Below are 15,883 nucleotides of genomic sequence, written 5' to 3'. Positions count from 1 at the left end.
GTAGACAGAGCCAGGGGACAAGATGATCATCCCCATGTGGACAGAGCCACAGGACAAGGTGGTCACCCACGTGTGGACAGAGCCACAGGACAAGGTGGTCACCCACCTGTGGACAGAGCCACAGGACACAGCCTTGAGCCATCCACCCCCATCAACAGGACCAGCCCCACCCTTCCCCACCTACACCAGCCCCGCCCCACCCACACCAGCCCCTCCCCACCCACAGCACCAGCCCCGCCCCACCCACAGCACCAGCCCCTCCCCACCCACACCAGCCCCTCCCCACCCACACCAGCCCCACCCCACCCACAGCACCAGCCCCTCCCCACCCACAGCACCAGCCCCACCCATAGCACCAGCCCCACCCACAACACCAGCCCCACCCCACCCACAGCACCAGCCCCACCCACAGCACCAGCCCCACCCACAGCACCAGCCCCACCTACAGCACCAGCCCCACCCCACCCACAGCACCAGCCCCACCCACAGCACCAGCCCCACCTACAACACCAGCCCCACCCACAGCACCAGCCCCACCCCACGCATCTACAGGACCTCCCCACCACACCCATCCACAGCACCAGCCCCACCCCACCCCCCATCCAGAGGACCATCCCCATCCCACCCCACCCCCTCCCATGCACAGGACCAGCCCCTGCCCTGTCCCTCCACCCGCAGGCCTAAGTTTGCCTCGGGTCTCTGGCCAGGAATGGCGGCCTCCACTCCATCTGCCCTGCAGGGAGTCACTGGGGGAAGCCCGGAAGTCCTGGCAGTCGGGAACACCTGCCACTGTGAATCCCTTCCAGGTGAGGCCAGCGGGCACGGCGCAGACAGCAGCCTGGGAACTGAGAGGTCTAGGAGGGTTAATCCAGCCAGGGCGCATCACAGGGGTGCGGACAGGTGCTGGGGACCAGACAGCACAGCGTGGGCCCACTGAGGTCACTAACCCTCCAGGCTGGAGCAGCCCCACAAGTATGTGAAGATAAATGAACACACCCAGTTACTCTCCCTCTCCTTCCCAGGAACACTGGGGCCAAAAGCCCCAAAGCCAGCTGGAGGCCACAGGCTAGGAGCCCACGCAAAGTGGAGAAGAAAAGTGGAGAAGATGGCCACTCTCAAAGTGCCTCAGTCCTTTACACCTTAGTGAGAATGTGTGCCTAGATGCTTTCCAAAGGAGGAAAGAGGGAGAAAGAAGGCTTGGGAAGATTACCAAGTCCAAACCACCTAGAGTGGTCCAGGGACAGCCAAGGAACGGTGACTGAAATGCTCATCCAAGCAGACATGTCTGCTCTTGGCCTCTGCTACCATCCACCACAACATTCAGCTGCTCCTCCCTCTGTGGGCCCTTAGGCTTCTGGGCAGCAATGAATGCCAGCTTACGCTGCCCTGCCTGCTCAGGAGGCCTGCCATCGGGGGCCTGCCCTGGCCGGCCACACCACCCTGTTCTTGTACACCACAGACAGTTCTACAGATCCCAGACCGGACACACTCCAGGGGAAAGCACATTGCCAGAAGACACCAATGAGGATTCGAAATTCGGGGTGTGACAGGGCCTTCCACACAGAGGCCATGGGACCAGAGTGTGACAGGGCCTTCCACGCAGAGGCCACGGGACCTGAGCTGTGACAGGGCCTTCCATGCAGAGGCCACGGGACCTGAGCTGTGACAGAGCCTTCCACACAGAGGCCACGGGACCAGAGTGTGACAGGGCCTTCCACACAGAGGCCACGGGACCAGAGTGTGACAGGGCCTTCCACACAGAGGCCACGGGACCAGTGTGACAGGGCCTTCCACACAGAGGCCACGGGACCAGAGTGTGACAGGGCCTTCCACACAGAGGCCACGGGACCCAGAGTGTGACAGGGCCTTCCACACAGAGGCCACAGGACCAGAGTGTGACAGGGGCCTTCCACACAGAGGCCACGGGACCTGAGCTGTGACAGAGCCTTCCACACAGAGGCCACGGGACCAGAGTGTGACAGGGCCTTCCACGCAGAGGCCACGGGACCCAGAGTGTGACAGGGCCTTCCACACAGAGGCCACGGGACCAGAGTGTGACAGGGCCTTCCATGCAGAGGCCACGGGACCTGAGTTGTGACAGGGCCTTCCACACAGAGGCCACAGGACCAGAGTGTGACAGGGGCCTTCCACACAGAGGCCACGGGACCTGAGCTGTGACAGAGCCTTCCACACAGAGGCCACGGGACCAGAGTGTGACAGGGCCTTCCACGCAGAGGCCACGGGACCCAGAGTGTGACAGGGCCTTCCACACAGAGGCCACGGGACCAGAGTGTGACAGGGCCTTCCATGCAGAGGCCACGGGACCTGAGTTGTGACAGGGCCTTCCACACAGAGGCCACGGGACCAGAGTGTGACAGGGCCTTCCACGCAGAGGCCACGAGACCAGAGTGTGACAGGGCCTTCCACACAGAGGCCACAGGACCAGAGTGTGACAGGGCCTTCCACACAGAGGCCACGGGACCCAGAGTGTGACAGGGCCTTCCACACAGAGGCCACGGGACCTGAGCTGTGACAGGGCCTTCCACACAGAGGCCACGGGACCAGAGTGTGACAGGGCCTTCCACACAGAGGCCACGGGACTCAGAGTGTGACAGGGCCTTCCACGCAGAGGCCATGGGACCCAGAGTGTGACAGGGTCTTCCACACAGAGGCCACGGGACCCAGAGTGTGACAGGGGCCTTCCACACAGAGGCCACGGGACCAGAGTGTGACAGGGCCTTCCACACAGAGGCCACGGGACCAGAGTGTGACAGGGCCTTCCACACAGAGGCCACGGGACCTGAGCTGTGACAGGGCCTTCCACACAGAGGCCACGGGACCTGAGCTGTGACAGGGCCTTCCACACAGAGGCCACGGGACCTGAGCTGTGACAGGGCCTTCCACACAGAGGCCACGGGACCCAGAGTGTGACAGGGCCTTCCACACAGAGGCCACGGGACCTGAGCTGTGACAGGGCCTTCCACACAGAGGCCACGGGACCAGAGTGTGACAGGGCCTTCCATGCAGAGGCCATGGGACCAGAGTGTGACAGGGCCTTCCACACAGAGGCCACGGGACTCAGAGTGTGACAGGGCCTTCCACGCAGAGGCCATGGGACCCAGAGTGTGACAGGGTCTTCCACACAGAGGCCACGGGACCCAGAGTGTGACAGGGGCCTTCCACACAGAGGCCACGGGACCAGAGTGTGACAGGGCCTTCCATGCAGAGGCCACGGGACCTGAGTTGTGACAGGGCCTTCCACACAGAGGCCACGGGACTCAGAGTGTGACAGGGCCTTCCACGCAGAGGCCATGGGACCCAGAGTGTGACAGAGCCTTCCACACAGAGGCCACAGGACCCAGAGTGTGACAGGGTCTTCCACACAGAGGCCACGGGACCTGAGCTGTGACAGGGCCTTCCACACAGAGGCCACGGGACCAGAGTGTGACAGGGGCCTTCCACACAGAGGCCACGGGACCAGAGTGTGACAGGGCCTTCCATGCAGAGGCCACGGGACCTGAGTTGTGACAGGGCCTTCCACACAGAGGCCACGGGACTCAGAGTGTGACAGGGCCTTCCACGCAGAGGCCACGGGACTCAGAGTGTGACAGGGCCTTCCACGCAGAGGCCATGGGACCCAGAGTGTGACAGAGCCTTCCACACAGAGGCCACAGGACCCAGAGTGTGACAGGGTCTTCCACACAGAGGCCACGGGACCTGAGCTGTGACAGGGCCTTCCACACAGAGGCCACGGGACCAGAGTGTGACAGGGCCTTCCACGCAGAGGCCACGGGACCAGAGTGTGACAGGGCCTTCCACGCAGAGGCCACGGGACCAGAGTGTGACAGGGCCTTCCACACAGAGGCCACGGGACCTAGGCTGTGACAGGGTCTTCCACACAGAGGCCACGGAACCCAGAGTGTGACAGGGCCTTCCACACAGAGGCCACGGGACCCAGAGTGTGACAGGGCCTTCCACACAGAGGCCACGGGACCTGAGCTGTGACAGGGCCTTCCACACAGAGGCCACGGGACCAGAGTGTGACAGGGCCTTCCACGCAGAGGCCACGGGACCCAGAGTGTGACAGGGCCTTCCACACAGAGGCCACGGGACCTGAGCTGTGGTAGGGGCCTTCCAAGCATAGGCCACAGGAGCATCCAAGGATGGGAGGCCCTGGCAAGTACTGTGGCCTGGAACTTGTGCCCTTGCTGGACCTCCAGGCAGTGGGCTTCACCAACAGCTCTGCAGACCTCAGATGGTCTCTGCTCTCCTGACTTAAGCATCGATGTCTGAGGATTATTCTACCTCCACGACTGGTTGAAGCCAGTCTTTACAGTCCTGGACAAACAATGCCCAGAAATGAACAGGCTGACTGACTCCCCAGCTCCCAGGGCTTGTGGCGGGCACAGGCTCAGCGCCTGTTCTCATTCTCAAGGTGAGGATGTTAGCAAGCTAGATAGCATGGCAGATCCATCACCAGTGGGGCCTTTTCTGCATGTACTCACTGGTGAGCAGTCCTGAGGTTGCTAGTCCAGTCTGTCCCCATCCCCCTCAGAGCTCCTGTCTCTACCTCCTTCCCTAAAGCCGCCGGGACAGCACAGGGCTCACATCGCCACGCACATCCCGGGCAGTAAGTCCTGCACTCTTGCGCACTTCCCCAGATCTGCACAGTTGCCAGCAAAGGCCAACTGCTCTGCTCATTTTCCAGCCAATCTTGCTCTCCAGGGCCCTCACTTTCCCCTCCTCTTTTCCCCTCCCCTGTGGAGGCTGAGTCTAGCTAGCACAGGGCAGGGCCTGCCGTGGAGATCTCAGTGTCTGCCTGCCAAGAACAGCCCGTGGCACCTCCTTGGTCAGCTGGACATGCTAGAAGAGGAAGGCGAGGGGGCTCTGGCCGTGTGTGCAGCCAGCTGGACGTCTGAGTGGCACACAGAGGCCAAGAGGACGGGGACCCCATGGGGCTGGCATGACGTCCTGGGAGGAGGGGTGTCCGCACAGGCAGGCCCTCTCTGCTCACCCCGCCAGGCCTCCAGAACCCACTCCAGAAAGCCAAGCAGGGGCCTTTGCGGCTCTAACCACAAGCCAGGCCACTGCTCAGGAGCCTCCGTTTAGAGAATCCAGGTCTGGGCCGGCTGGGCCCACACATGGTGCTACGTGGTAGGGCTCTCTGATGGGGTCCTGACTCTGGGGCCCCAAAAGGGGAAGAACATGGGAAGCCAAGGGGCCAGCAGTACAGGGCATGCCAGGTGCGCAGCTGTCCCCACTCCCATGCTGGGGAAGGGGCTCAGCGAGGGAGGGCTGCCACCCCCAGCCCCTCCCAGAGGCCAGGCTGTAAGCTAGGTGGTGGCAGGGGGCGGTGCAGACTCAGGCCAGGCCTGGCCTCGGACGTGAAGTCAGCTGGGGTACGGGTCTTAGGGAAGGAAGCTCTGGGGCCTGAACTACCGATGCCAGAGCCCTGCAGGCCTGCACTCACTGGGGAGCCCCCGCCAAGGTTTTGCTCCCAGGCTCCTACACTTTACAGCGGTCAGCGCTGAGGCAATCCCTCGTGCTTGGATTCCCAGGCTGACTCACGGACACTAAGCTCCCCAGGGAGGGCCAGCCTCCATCCACAATGCACCCTCGGGGGCCCGGGCTGACTCTGGAGGCAGTGGGATGCTGCTTCAAACGAGCCAAGACCCAGCCCTGTGGAAAGGACAGGGCTGGGGGCCCCGGGAGCCATGATGGGTGGCCAGGGAGACTCACCAGCCAAAAAAATCCATTCTGGGAGAACAAAAGACCCGTTCCCGCCATAGGCCGCCTCCAGCCCAGCAGAGTCCGCTGAGCAAGGGAGCAGGTCCTCCGGGGTCCCCTGCCCGTCCCGGCCCAGCTGTGTGGCTCCACGGCCTCCCCAGCAGCTGTGGCCACCCAGGATGGAAGCTCCAAGAGCTCTGGGCCAAGGTGAACTCACCTCCAGGACTGTCCTCTGAGGGTCAGGATGCCAGGCAGGGGAGGGAGGGACTGGCTGTGTCCTCATTTCCACGTGGAGGGCCCCTGCCACATTGTGAGCAGGCCAGGCTCACAGTCCGGCTTTGTGGTGGCCACTCAGGCGTGACCACTACAAAGGACCAGGAGGAGAAAGGACAGGCGGGCCTCCCCCTCCCGTCAGGCACTGCGGCCAGAGTACACTGACCCCTTCCAGACCAAACTTGGGCAGCAGGGGGCACCTCCCCAGTGCTGGGTGCCAGCAAGGCATGCAGGACATCCAAGAAGGGCCAGGGCCCCAGCAGAGGGCTAGGCCTCCAAAGTCCCTCCTCCCAGCATGCCGTGGCCCTGCCCTCCCCCTGGGAGCCAAGGTGTCCAGGCCAAGCTGCCCACTGCAGGCTTGGGATCACTGGGGCTGAGGTCAGTGCCACGGAAAAGCTGTGGAGCGTGTGGAGACCGCTGGGGGCCGGGGCAGGCCTGGGCCTGCAACCCCTGCCTGGGTCCTTCAGGCTGGGCGCTCCCCTCTGTCCAGCCAGCCACCACTGTGCAGCGGCCTGCGCCTCCCTGTAGCACTTTAACCTCCTCAACGCCCCCCCCCATGCTGAACGCTGGAAGGTACTGGGGTTGCCTGTCCGCTTAAGACCCTCTGCCCCATTAGGGTGGGGTCAAGGGTCAAGGAGTCCCTTGAGCCAGCAGTTTCCAGATGTGGGCCTGGGCCCCTCCCCTTTCTCTGTCCTGTGGAGGGCGGTGGTTGAGGGAAGAAAGCACCGAAAGAGGGGGCTGATCTGTTTAATCCCATGCCATTCACAGGCTCTCCCGGGACCAGGCAGGAGGAGGAGGAGGAGGAGGAGAAGGTTGGACCACACCCCTGCCTCCCCCTGCCCTCCCTCTGCCCTCCCCCTGCCCGCATCGCTCCCCCTCGCCCTGCAGGAGCCGCCTGACCCTGCTCAGAGTTGCCTTTGTGAGCTCGTAGGCCGCCAGGAGCCCGCAGCCTGGGCTGCAGGGCCGCCCGCCCCCCCTCGGGCTCAGGACCCCCGGCCTGGCCGGCAGGGTGGGCCACCCCCTCGGCCCGGGACCCCCCTCAGGCCCGGGACCCCAGGACTAGCCAGAGCACGAAGCACCGAGGCCCAGCAGCAGTGAGTGTCCGGGGTCCCCACAAAGGTCCCCCGGAGAGGCCCTCGCGGGGTGGGCGCGGAGGGGGCGGCGGGAAGGCTAGCCCGCCCGCGGACCGGCGGCTCCAGCGCGGGGAGCGGCTCTGCGGGGCCCGGTCAGGGCCGAGCCGGACCCGGCGGGAGGGAGCGGTCCTCGGAGGCGCGGCCCGGCCTGCGGGGACTGCGGCAGGACCCGTGTTCTCGGCCACGGAGGGAGCGGCGGGAGCCGCAGCTGGCCCGGGCCCCGTCGGGGAGCCCGAGGCGCCTGTGGGTGCTAGGACGCGAGCTCGGAAAGCGGGCGGGACGGCCGGGGCCATCGAGGGAGGGGGGCAGCGGGGACGCGGGAGCCGGGGAGGGCGGGGGGCGCGGATGCGGGAGAGGCGCGCGGGAGGGGGGCAGCGGGGTCGCGGGAGCCGGGCCCCTGGAGGACACGCGGGAACCGGGGTAGGGTAATGGGGGGGGGAACCGGGGGAGGAGCAGCGGAGTTGCGGGAGCTGGGGGGGGGGGGCAGTGGGGCCGCGGGAGCCGGGGGGCAGCAGGGTCGCCGCATGAGTGGGTTGGGCAGCGGGGGACGCGGGAGCCCAGCGCCCGGGAGATCCGGGGGAACGCGGGAGCCCGGCCCCTGGACGCCCAGCTTCCCGACCCGCGGCGAGACACCGATTTAGGCGCTGTTGCGCCCAGGCTCTGGCTTGAACCCCTCGGACCCCGGGGCCGCGGGCGCCGTGGGGAGTGCGCCCCCCCCCCCCGCGTGCTCTCCGTCCGGGTGCAGTGAGCGGCCGCGGCCCGGGGTCCCAGGCCTCACCCTGGGCGTGCGGGCGCGCCCCTGGCTGCTGGGGCTCGGGTGGGGGTGCGCACGGGCCTCCGCTGTCCTCGCGGGGAACGCGGCTTTGAACCCCGGGGCGCGCGCCAGGAGAGCGGCCCTGACAGCTGCCGCGGGCGACGCTCGGAGCGCGGCTGGGAACGGAGCGGGTCGGCCGGGGCGCGCGGGGGCGGGAGGGGCCGCGGAGGCCCAGTGGGAAGCAAGGCGCGAGGGTGGGAGAGAGGCTCGAGGGCGCGGCGCGGGCCGGGGAGCGACGGAGGCTTTTGCTGCGGCTCCCGGGTGCCCGGCGGGAACAAAGGCCCGCGGGGGCTGCCCGGCGGCGGGCTCCAGCCACGGTCCGGGGCGTCCGCCCGCGACGCGTGCCTGGCCTGAGGCTCCCCGGCGGCCCGGAAGCCGTTCACGGGCCGGTCTCCTCCTCCCTCTTCGCTATAATGAGCCCAGCGGGCGACCACCGGGACCCTTGCCTTCCCCCGGGGCGGGCCCAGAGCGGGCGCCGGGCGGCCCTGCGTCCGGTGCGGAGCGCGTGGCGGGGACGCGAGGCGCTGGCGGCACCGCAGGCCGAGTGCGGCGTGTCCGCGGGTTCTGCGGTTTGTGTGCGGCGCGGCGTGCGCGCGGCCCGGACCGCTGCGGGCGGGGTGTGGCTGGCGGGCGGGCGTCCGCGCGCGGCGCGGGGCGCGGCGGGCCGTGGGCCGCGGGGAGGGCTTTCGCGTGGGTGCGGGAGGGCCGAGGGGGCCCCGGGGAGGCGGCCCGGGCGCCGGTGCGGCCGCGGGGCTCCGGACACCGCCGAGGGCGCCGCGGGGCCGCGTCCGCGCGGGAGCAGGGGCGCGCGGGGCAGAGCGCGGCGCGAGTGCGCCGAGGCTCCGGTCGCGCGGGGCGTGTGTGCGCGGCGCGCGCGCCCCGCGTTCTCAAGGACACCTCCGGGAGGAGGCCGCTGCGGAGCCGGTGTCCGGTGACGTCACCGCGCGCCCAGTGATAATCGCCCGGTGCCGGAGCCGAGCGCGGATACGCGCGGTGGCGGCGGCGAGCTCAGGGACGGTCGCACCCGGGTCGGGCCGGGAGGACGGGAGCCCGGCGCCCGCACAGCCGGCCCCGCGGACGCTCAGCTCCCGGCCCGGCTCCCTCCTCCACCGGGGCCCGGCGCGCGGGGCCGCGGGCGCGGAGGAGGAGGCGGGAGCGGGCGGCGGCGCGGGCGGCGCTGGGAGCGGAGGCGGCGACAGCGAGGAGCGGCGGCGGCGGCGGCTCCGCGGGACGGGTAACTGCGCCGGCGGCCGGGCCGGGGCGAGCCTCTCGGCCCGCGGCCTCTCCGGGCCGCCCCGTCTTCCCTCCCGCCTCGCCGCCCGCGGCTCGGGGCGAGGCTGACCCGCGGGTTGGGAGAGGCCGCCGTCTTCAGCTCCGCGCACCGGGGCTCTTTATTTTAACCGCGTTCCGCGCGCGCTCGCGGCCGGGCCGGGAGGGAGCGGGCGGCGGGGCCTGGGCGGGCTCCGAGCCCCCGGCGGGCGCACCCCCAGCCCGCGCCCGCCCCGCCCGGGCCGAGGCCTCGCGGCGGGAGGGGAGGAGGGGCGCGGGGGGCGGGCCGGGGATCCGCAGCCTGCCGGCGCCGCAGCGCCCCGCCCCGCGGGCGAGGCCCCCACGCGAGCCGAGGCCCCGAGGGCCCCTCTGCGTGTTCACAGCGGACCTTGATTTAATGTCTATACAATTAAGGCACGCGGTGAATGCCAAGAGAGGCGCCTCCGCCGCTCCTTTCTCATGGAAATGGCCCGCGGCCCGCGCCCCTCCCGCGGGGACCCGCGCCCTGCGGCTGCCCCGCGCCCGGGACGCGCCCGGCGAACAATGCGCCCGCCCGGAGGGCGGCCCAGCTGCCGGCCGGGATCTGGCCGCGGACACAAAGGGGCCCGCACGCCCGGACGCCGCGGGGCGGGTGGGGGCGGCCGCGCCGGCCACGTGCGTCCGCAGCCCGGGACCCCGGAGCGGGCGGCCCGGACCGCAAGACAAAGGGAGGGCGCCGGGGTCCGGGCCCGGCGCGCCGGGGAAGCGGGCGGCCCGCCACCCGCGGACGGGCCCGGAGCTGTCCGCGGTGCTGGCGGCGGAGCCGCCCCGCGGGACGGGGCGCACGGGCAGAGCGCGCCCCCGGGCGCCGCGCGCCCCCACCCGGGGCTCCCTGGACGGTTGCCGCGGCAACGGGGGCGGGGCCGCGAGGGCCGGGGTCCCGGCGCAGGCCGTCCCGGGCCGCCGGGCGGGACTAGGGCTGGGCGAGGGGACCCGCATCCGCACCCGCATCCGCAAAGGCCGCTCGGGCGCGGCGCCGCCCCCCCCCAACCCTGGCTCTGCGGGGCACGAGGCACGTGAGGCGCCGCAGTCCCCCCTCCCGCCCCGCAGCCGCATGACGCCCACTCAGGCCCGCGGGCGGGGCCCGGCAGCGCCACCTGCCGGCGCCGCACCGTGCCCGCCGCGGGGCCTGCGGACGGGGCCTGCGGACCGTGCCCGCCGCGGGGCCTGCGGACGGGGTCGGCCGCACCGTGCCCGCCGCGGGGCCTGCGGACCGTGCCCGCCGCGAGGCCTGCGGACGGGGCCTGCGGACCGGGCCGAGCCGCACCGTGCCCGCCGCGGGGCCGGCGCGGGCCTGCCTCCTCCGGCTTTTCCTGGAAAAACGCTAACCCCACGCCCCACACCAGAGCCTCCGCAGAGCCCGGCTGTCCCAGGAAGCCCTGGCCTGACGCCAGCACCCCCTTCGCTGGGGGCCCGCGGAGCAGCCGCCCTCTTGCTGGTGGGTGCTCACCACCACCCTGCCTTGCCGGCCGCCTCCCCTGGGCAGGGCCGTGTCCCTGCTCCCTCCCCTAGAACTGGTTTCATTCCTAGTTGTTGCCTTCCAGGAGAAGCGACTTCAGACCAGAATAATCTTCCAGACCATGTGCTGGGGAGGCCCGGGAGCTGAGGGGGCTCGGGCGTCCCGGGCCTGGTCCAGTTCAGGGGCCTCCTTGGAGGAGTCCCGTGGATCTCCCACCCTCCCCCGCGGAGGCCTGAGGGTCCCCCACCCCTGTTTCCCCCCACTCTCCTGCAGTGGCTCCTGGGGCTGTCCAGCTGCTCCAAGGAAGCTCATTACTTGGGCCTCACCTGGCCTGGCTGCAGCCAGTGCCTGTCCACCCCGCAGGCCCATCTGTCACATGGTGGCTGATGCCAGCACACAGCAAGTCCTCGGGCAGAAGCTCAGCACCACCGACCTTTGCACCATCCGGGTAGCCTTGTATGGCCAAGCCCGGATTCCCATCTTCTCGCTCACCCAGAACGGCACACGGTCCTGCCTGCATGCGCTCCCCTCCACACAGGTTCCGGTCCACACACGCCCCCATCCACACACACACCCCCGTCCACACGCGCCCGTCCACACGTGCCCCCGTCCACACACACCCCCGTCCACACGCCCCCATCCACACACCGCCCCGTCCACACACACCCGTCCACACGCGCTCCCCTCCACACACGCCCCCGTCCACACACGCCCCCGTCCACACACACGCCCCCGTCCACACACACACCCCCGTCCACATGCGCCCGTCCACACGTGCCCCCGTCCACACACGCCCCCGTCCACGCACACACCCCCGTCCACACACCGCCCCGTCCACACGTGCCCCCGTCCACACACACCCCCGTCCACACGCCCCCGTCCACACGCCCCCATCCACACACCGCCCCGTCCACACACACCCCTGTCCACACGCCCCCGTCCACACTCGCCCCATCCACACACACACCCCCGTCCACACACCGCCCCGTCCACACGTGCCCCCGTCCACACACCGCCCCGTCCACACACACACCCCCGTCCACACACCGCCCCGTCCACACGTGCCCCCGTCCACACACCGCCCTGTCCACACACACACCCCCGTCCACACACCGCCCCGTCCACACACCGCCCCATCCACACACCGCCCCATCCACACACGCCCCCATCCACACGCGCCCGTCCACACACGCCCCCATCCACACACGCCCCCGTCCACACACCGCCCCATCCACACACACCCCCGTCCACACGCCCCCATCCACACACTGCCCCGTCCACACACGCCCCCGTCCACACACCGCCCCATCCACACACACCCCCGTCCACACACCCCCGTCCACACACGCCCCCGTACACATGCACCCATCCACACACACCCCCATCCACACACACCCCTGTCCACACACGCCCCCGTCCACACGCCCCCCTGTCCACACACCGCCCCGTCCACACACGCCCCCGTCCACACACGCCCCCCGTCCACACACGCCCCCCCGTCCACACACGCCCCCCCGTCCACACACGCCCCCGTCCACACACGTCCCCCGTCCACACACGCCCCCCGTCCACACACGCCCCCCCGTCCACACACGTCCCCCGTCCACACACGTCCCCCGTCCACACACGCCCCCGTCCACACACGCCCCCCGTCCACACACGCCCCCCGTCCACACACGCCCCCGTCCACACACGCCCCCCGTCCACTCCTGAGCCAGGGCTTGGCATATGGCCTGTATTGGGGTGAGATGGTGTGCAGCTGTGTTGATAGATAGGAAAACTTGAGTCCAGGGCTTGTGACTGTCCACCCCACGGGTCCAGAGCCCTCCCTAGGGTCCAGGCCCAAGGACCCAACCCTGTGTGAGCACATCTCTACTAAGCAAAGCTCAGCAGGCTGGGGACTGGGAAGATGGCTCAGTGGAAGAGTGCTTACCTCCCGTGCATGAGGCCCTGGGTTCGATTCTCCAGCACCACATAAGTGAAAAAAGCCAGAAGTGGACCTGTGGCTCAAGTGGTAGAGCGCTAGCCTTGAGCTGAAGAGCTGAGGGACAGCGCCCAGGCCCAGAGTTCAGGCCCCACGACTAACTAAGTAAATAAAATCAAAAACTTTTTAAAAGCCCAGCAGGTGTTTTTTTTTTAAAGCAGCAGGCTGCTGCACAGCCTCCGCCGACTGTCACACGGGGGGACTCTGCTGCACAGCCTCCACTGACTGTCACACAGAGGCGGCCCCTGCCTGCTGGGCGCCTTGGGCCTTGGTGGGCACAGGACCTCCCGTCCCCTCCACACATCAGCCCTGGGCTTCCCAGCCTCCCGTTCTAGACGGTGGTTCCCTGGGTGGTCAACTCCCCGAAGTCAAGTCCAGGCCCCTGGACAAGTCAGGACCCCCGACTGTGCCCCTGGGCAGCCCAGCCCTCACCCTGCCCAGGCCGGGCCTCTGTCTTCTCGGGGCTGTGGGCGTTAGGTGCTCTGAGAGCCAGGAATGTTTGGGGAGGAAAATTAAAATGTAAAGGGCTGCTCCCCAAAGTTGTAAAAGGATGAAAAATTAGGTGAGGGAAGAGAACGAGGTTCCGGTGACCTCCCCCCACCCCGACGGAGCAGGGCAGTGGTGGGGTCTTCTGGCACACACCACAGCCCCTGGGCACAGGGCACAGGGCACAGGGCACAGGGCATGGGAGCCCAGAGAGCAGAAGCCCCGCTCCTGCAGGGAGGCTTCGGTACCGCCGGAGGCCTGGGATCCCTCGTCCACCCTGAGTCCTGAGTCCTGCAGGACAGCGTTCCCTCTAGAGGAGCTAGCCAGAGCTCCCTTGCTGCCCGGAGTTCCTGGAGAGCAGAGCCAGGGGTGGGGCTTGTCTCAGGGGAGCAGTGTAGGCAGGCAGCCCCTCTGCCACCCACGTTCACACCCATGTCCTGCCCTCGGACAGCTGAGGCGCCAGACCACCGGTCTCCTTTCAGACTCCTGTCAGCCGAGACATGGTAATGGCACCAGAGGCCACGCCCGGGCCCTGTAGAAGCCACACTGGCTCACACGCCCTGGCCACCCAGAAAGCTCTCCACAGAAAGACAGGGTAAAACCTCGGGGAAGGTAGGGAGGAAAGCGATGGTAGGGGGAAAACAATGGAGGGGGCAACAATGCTCAATAGGAAGTGTACTCATTACCTGCTCATGTAACTGTAACCCTCTGTATAGTATCTTTACAATAAAAAAAAGAAAGACAGGGTAAAAATAATCCTCTATGCTGGGACAGAGCCAGAAGTGACTCAAGGGATCCGCACACAGCCATTTTCACCGACACTCCAAGAAGACAGGTCTAGCAGGGCTGTGGCACGAAGGCAGGTGGGGATAGGACAGATGCTTCTCTGCCCTCTGCCAGGCACCAGCACCGTCTTCACGGGAACTGACCTCATCTGACGTCCTCAGCCACGTTCAGCCTGGCCTGCCAGGCTGCCCAGAGATGCCCGTGGGCCCCTGAAGTCCCTCCCTTCCCCAGCCACTAGCACGAGCTAGATACATCCCCAGCATTGCTCGTATAGCCTGCACACCCTGTTTGAACACCTGTACCTCCACAAGGAGGTTCTGAGAATCCACACTCCGGAACCTGCTACTTAGAGCCCCAGCGGGACCAAGATGCTATCGACCCTGCAAAGCTCAGCTCTGTAGGGGAGTGGGGACCCACAGGGATAAGCAACCAACAGGACAACTTGCAGCGCTTCCCAGTCCCAAACTGCCCCTGGTCTGCACGGCATCCGGGGTCAACACGGCGGGCACTGTCCCCCACAGGGACCCGAGGCCACAGTGCACTAAGCGCTCTGACAGTTCCAATGTGCAGCATGAACCCTCTGCTCCCAACTCCAGGTCCACACAGAACGCCCCTGCCCACACCTGCGGATGCCTGGACGCGGGCCACAGCCACTGTACGAGGACCTGCACTCGCCACATAAGCGTGCGTCAGAGATGCTGCAGGACTCTGCACCTGGACAAGATGCAAGTCCTGGGCAGTTTCCACAGCCAAGGCCACCCTAGCACCACTCGGGAGCGAGGACCCCCCGGAGACGGCCTGCACCCCCTCCATCCACTCGTTGAGCTCAGTTTAGCCCCTCCTGCGGGCCAGGCCATACGTGCTGCCTGTTTGGACCAGCTTGCAGGTGACAGGACCTGCACGGACAGAGGGCAGCTGGACTCCGGTACTCCGCCTTGGGCCAGCTCACACTGGAACAGAGGCAACAGGCAGGGAGGTGAACCCCCTCAGCCACAGGGCACAAGACTCAGGCTGTGGATTCCTGGAGGCAAGACCCAGCCAAGCCCTTTGCCCCTGGGTGCCTCAGTTTCCCCATCTGGCTGTAAAGTGAGCTAAGACATGTCCACTTAGTGAGTGTGCGCAATGATGACCACCAGCACTACCATCACCATCACCAACCTTTTAGGCCCGGCCTCTTAGACGCCTGCTATCTGATCTGCTTCCGATTCTTTGAAGGTGTGGACCCTGGGACAGGTGGCTATCCCCTGGTCACTCGGGGAGCCACGCACCCTTGAACATAGTGTGATGTGTCCCTAAGGCCATCGGGAGGTGGGCGCCTGCAGGGCCAGCCCTGTGGGAGGCATTGGCTCACTGGGCATGCTCCCAGAGCGGCTGCAGTGTCCTGATCCCTTCCCCGTCATCTTCTCTGCCAGGAAGTGAAGTTTACTCCATCACTTGCTCCCTGCCCTTACCATCCACACCCTTACTAGGGGCCACCCAAACACAGCTACAACCTTCAAACTGAGTCAAAATAAAGCTCATCACAAGTTTATTGTCTCATTTGGTTATGACAGAAAGCAACCCTGATGATGGCTACAGACCGAGGGTCTTAGGGGTGGCCACATGAGCTAACCCGGTGCTGAGACGCTGCAGCCGTGGAGACTCGAGTATCACTGCCCAGCGGCCCCTGACATAGCTGGCCTCAGGTCGTCTAAAGTTTCTTGCCCACAATCTTTCACAATGTCCAGGGAAGACTGCTCTGGGCATTTCCCAACCACTGCATGTGGAGAAATGCGGCTTCTGGGGCTAAGACCCCTCTGCGGCCACCTCTGGACAGGGCGGTAGTCCTCCTTAGAGCGCTCCTGCCTAAACACAGAAGACACCTGGATGGCATCTGGCGGGAAGGCTGCGTCTAGCGGTGCTGCGGCCTGAGG

The sequence above is a fragment of the Dipodomys merriami genome, unplaced genomic scaffold (assembly GCF_024711535.1).
Source record: "Dipodomys merriami isolate MVZ:Mamm:240054 unplaced genomic scaffold, mDipMer1.0.p SCAF_275, whole genome shotgun sequence".
NCBI lineage: Eukaryota > Metazoa > Chordata > Mammalia > Rodentia > Heteromyidae > Dipodomys > Dipodomys merriami.
Note: the sequence above shows the minus strand (reverse complement) of the source record.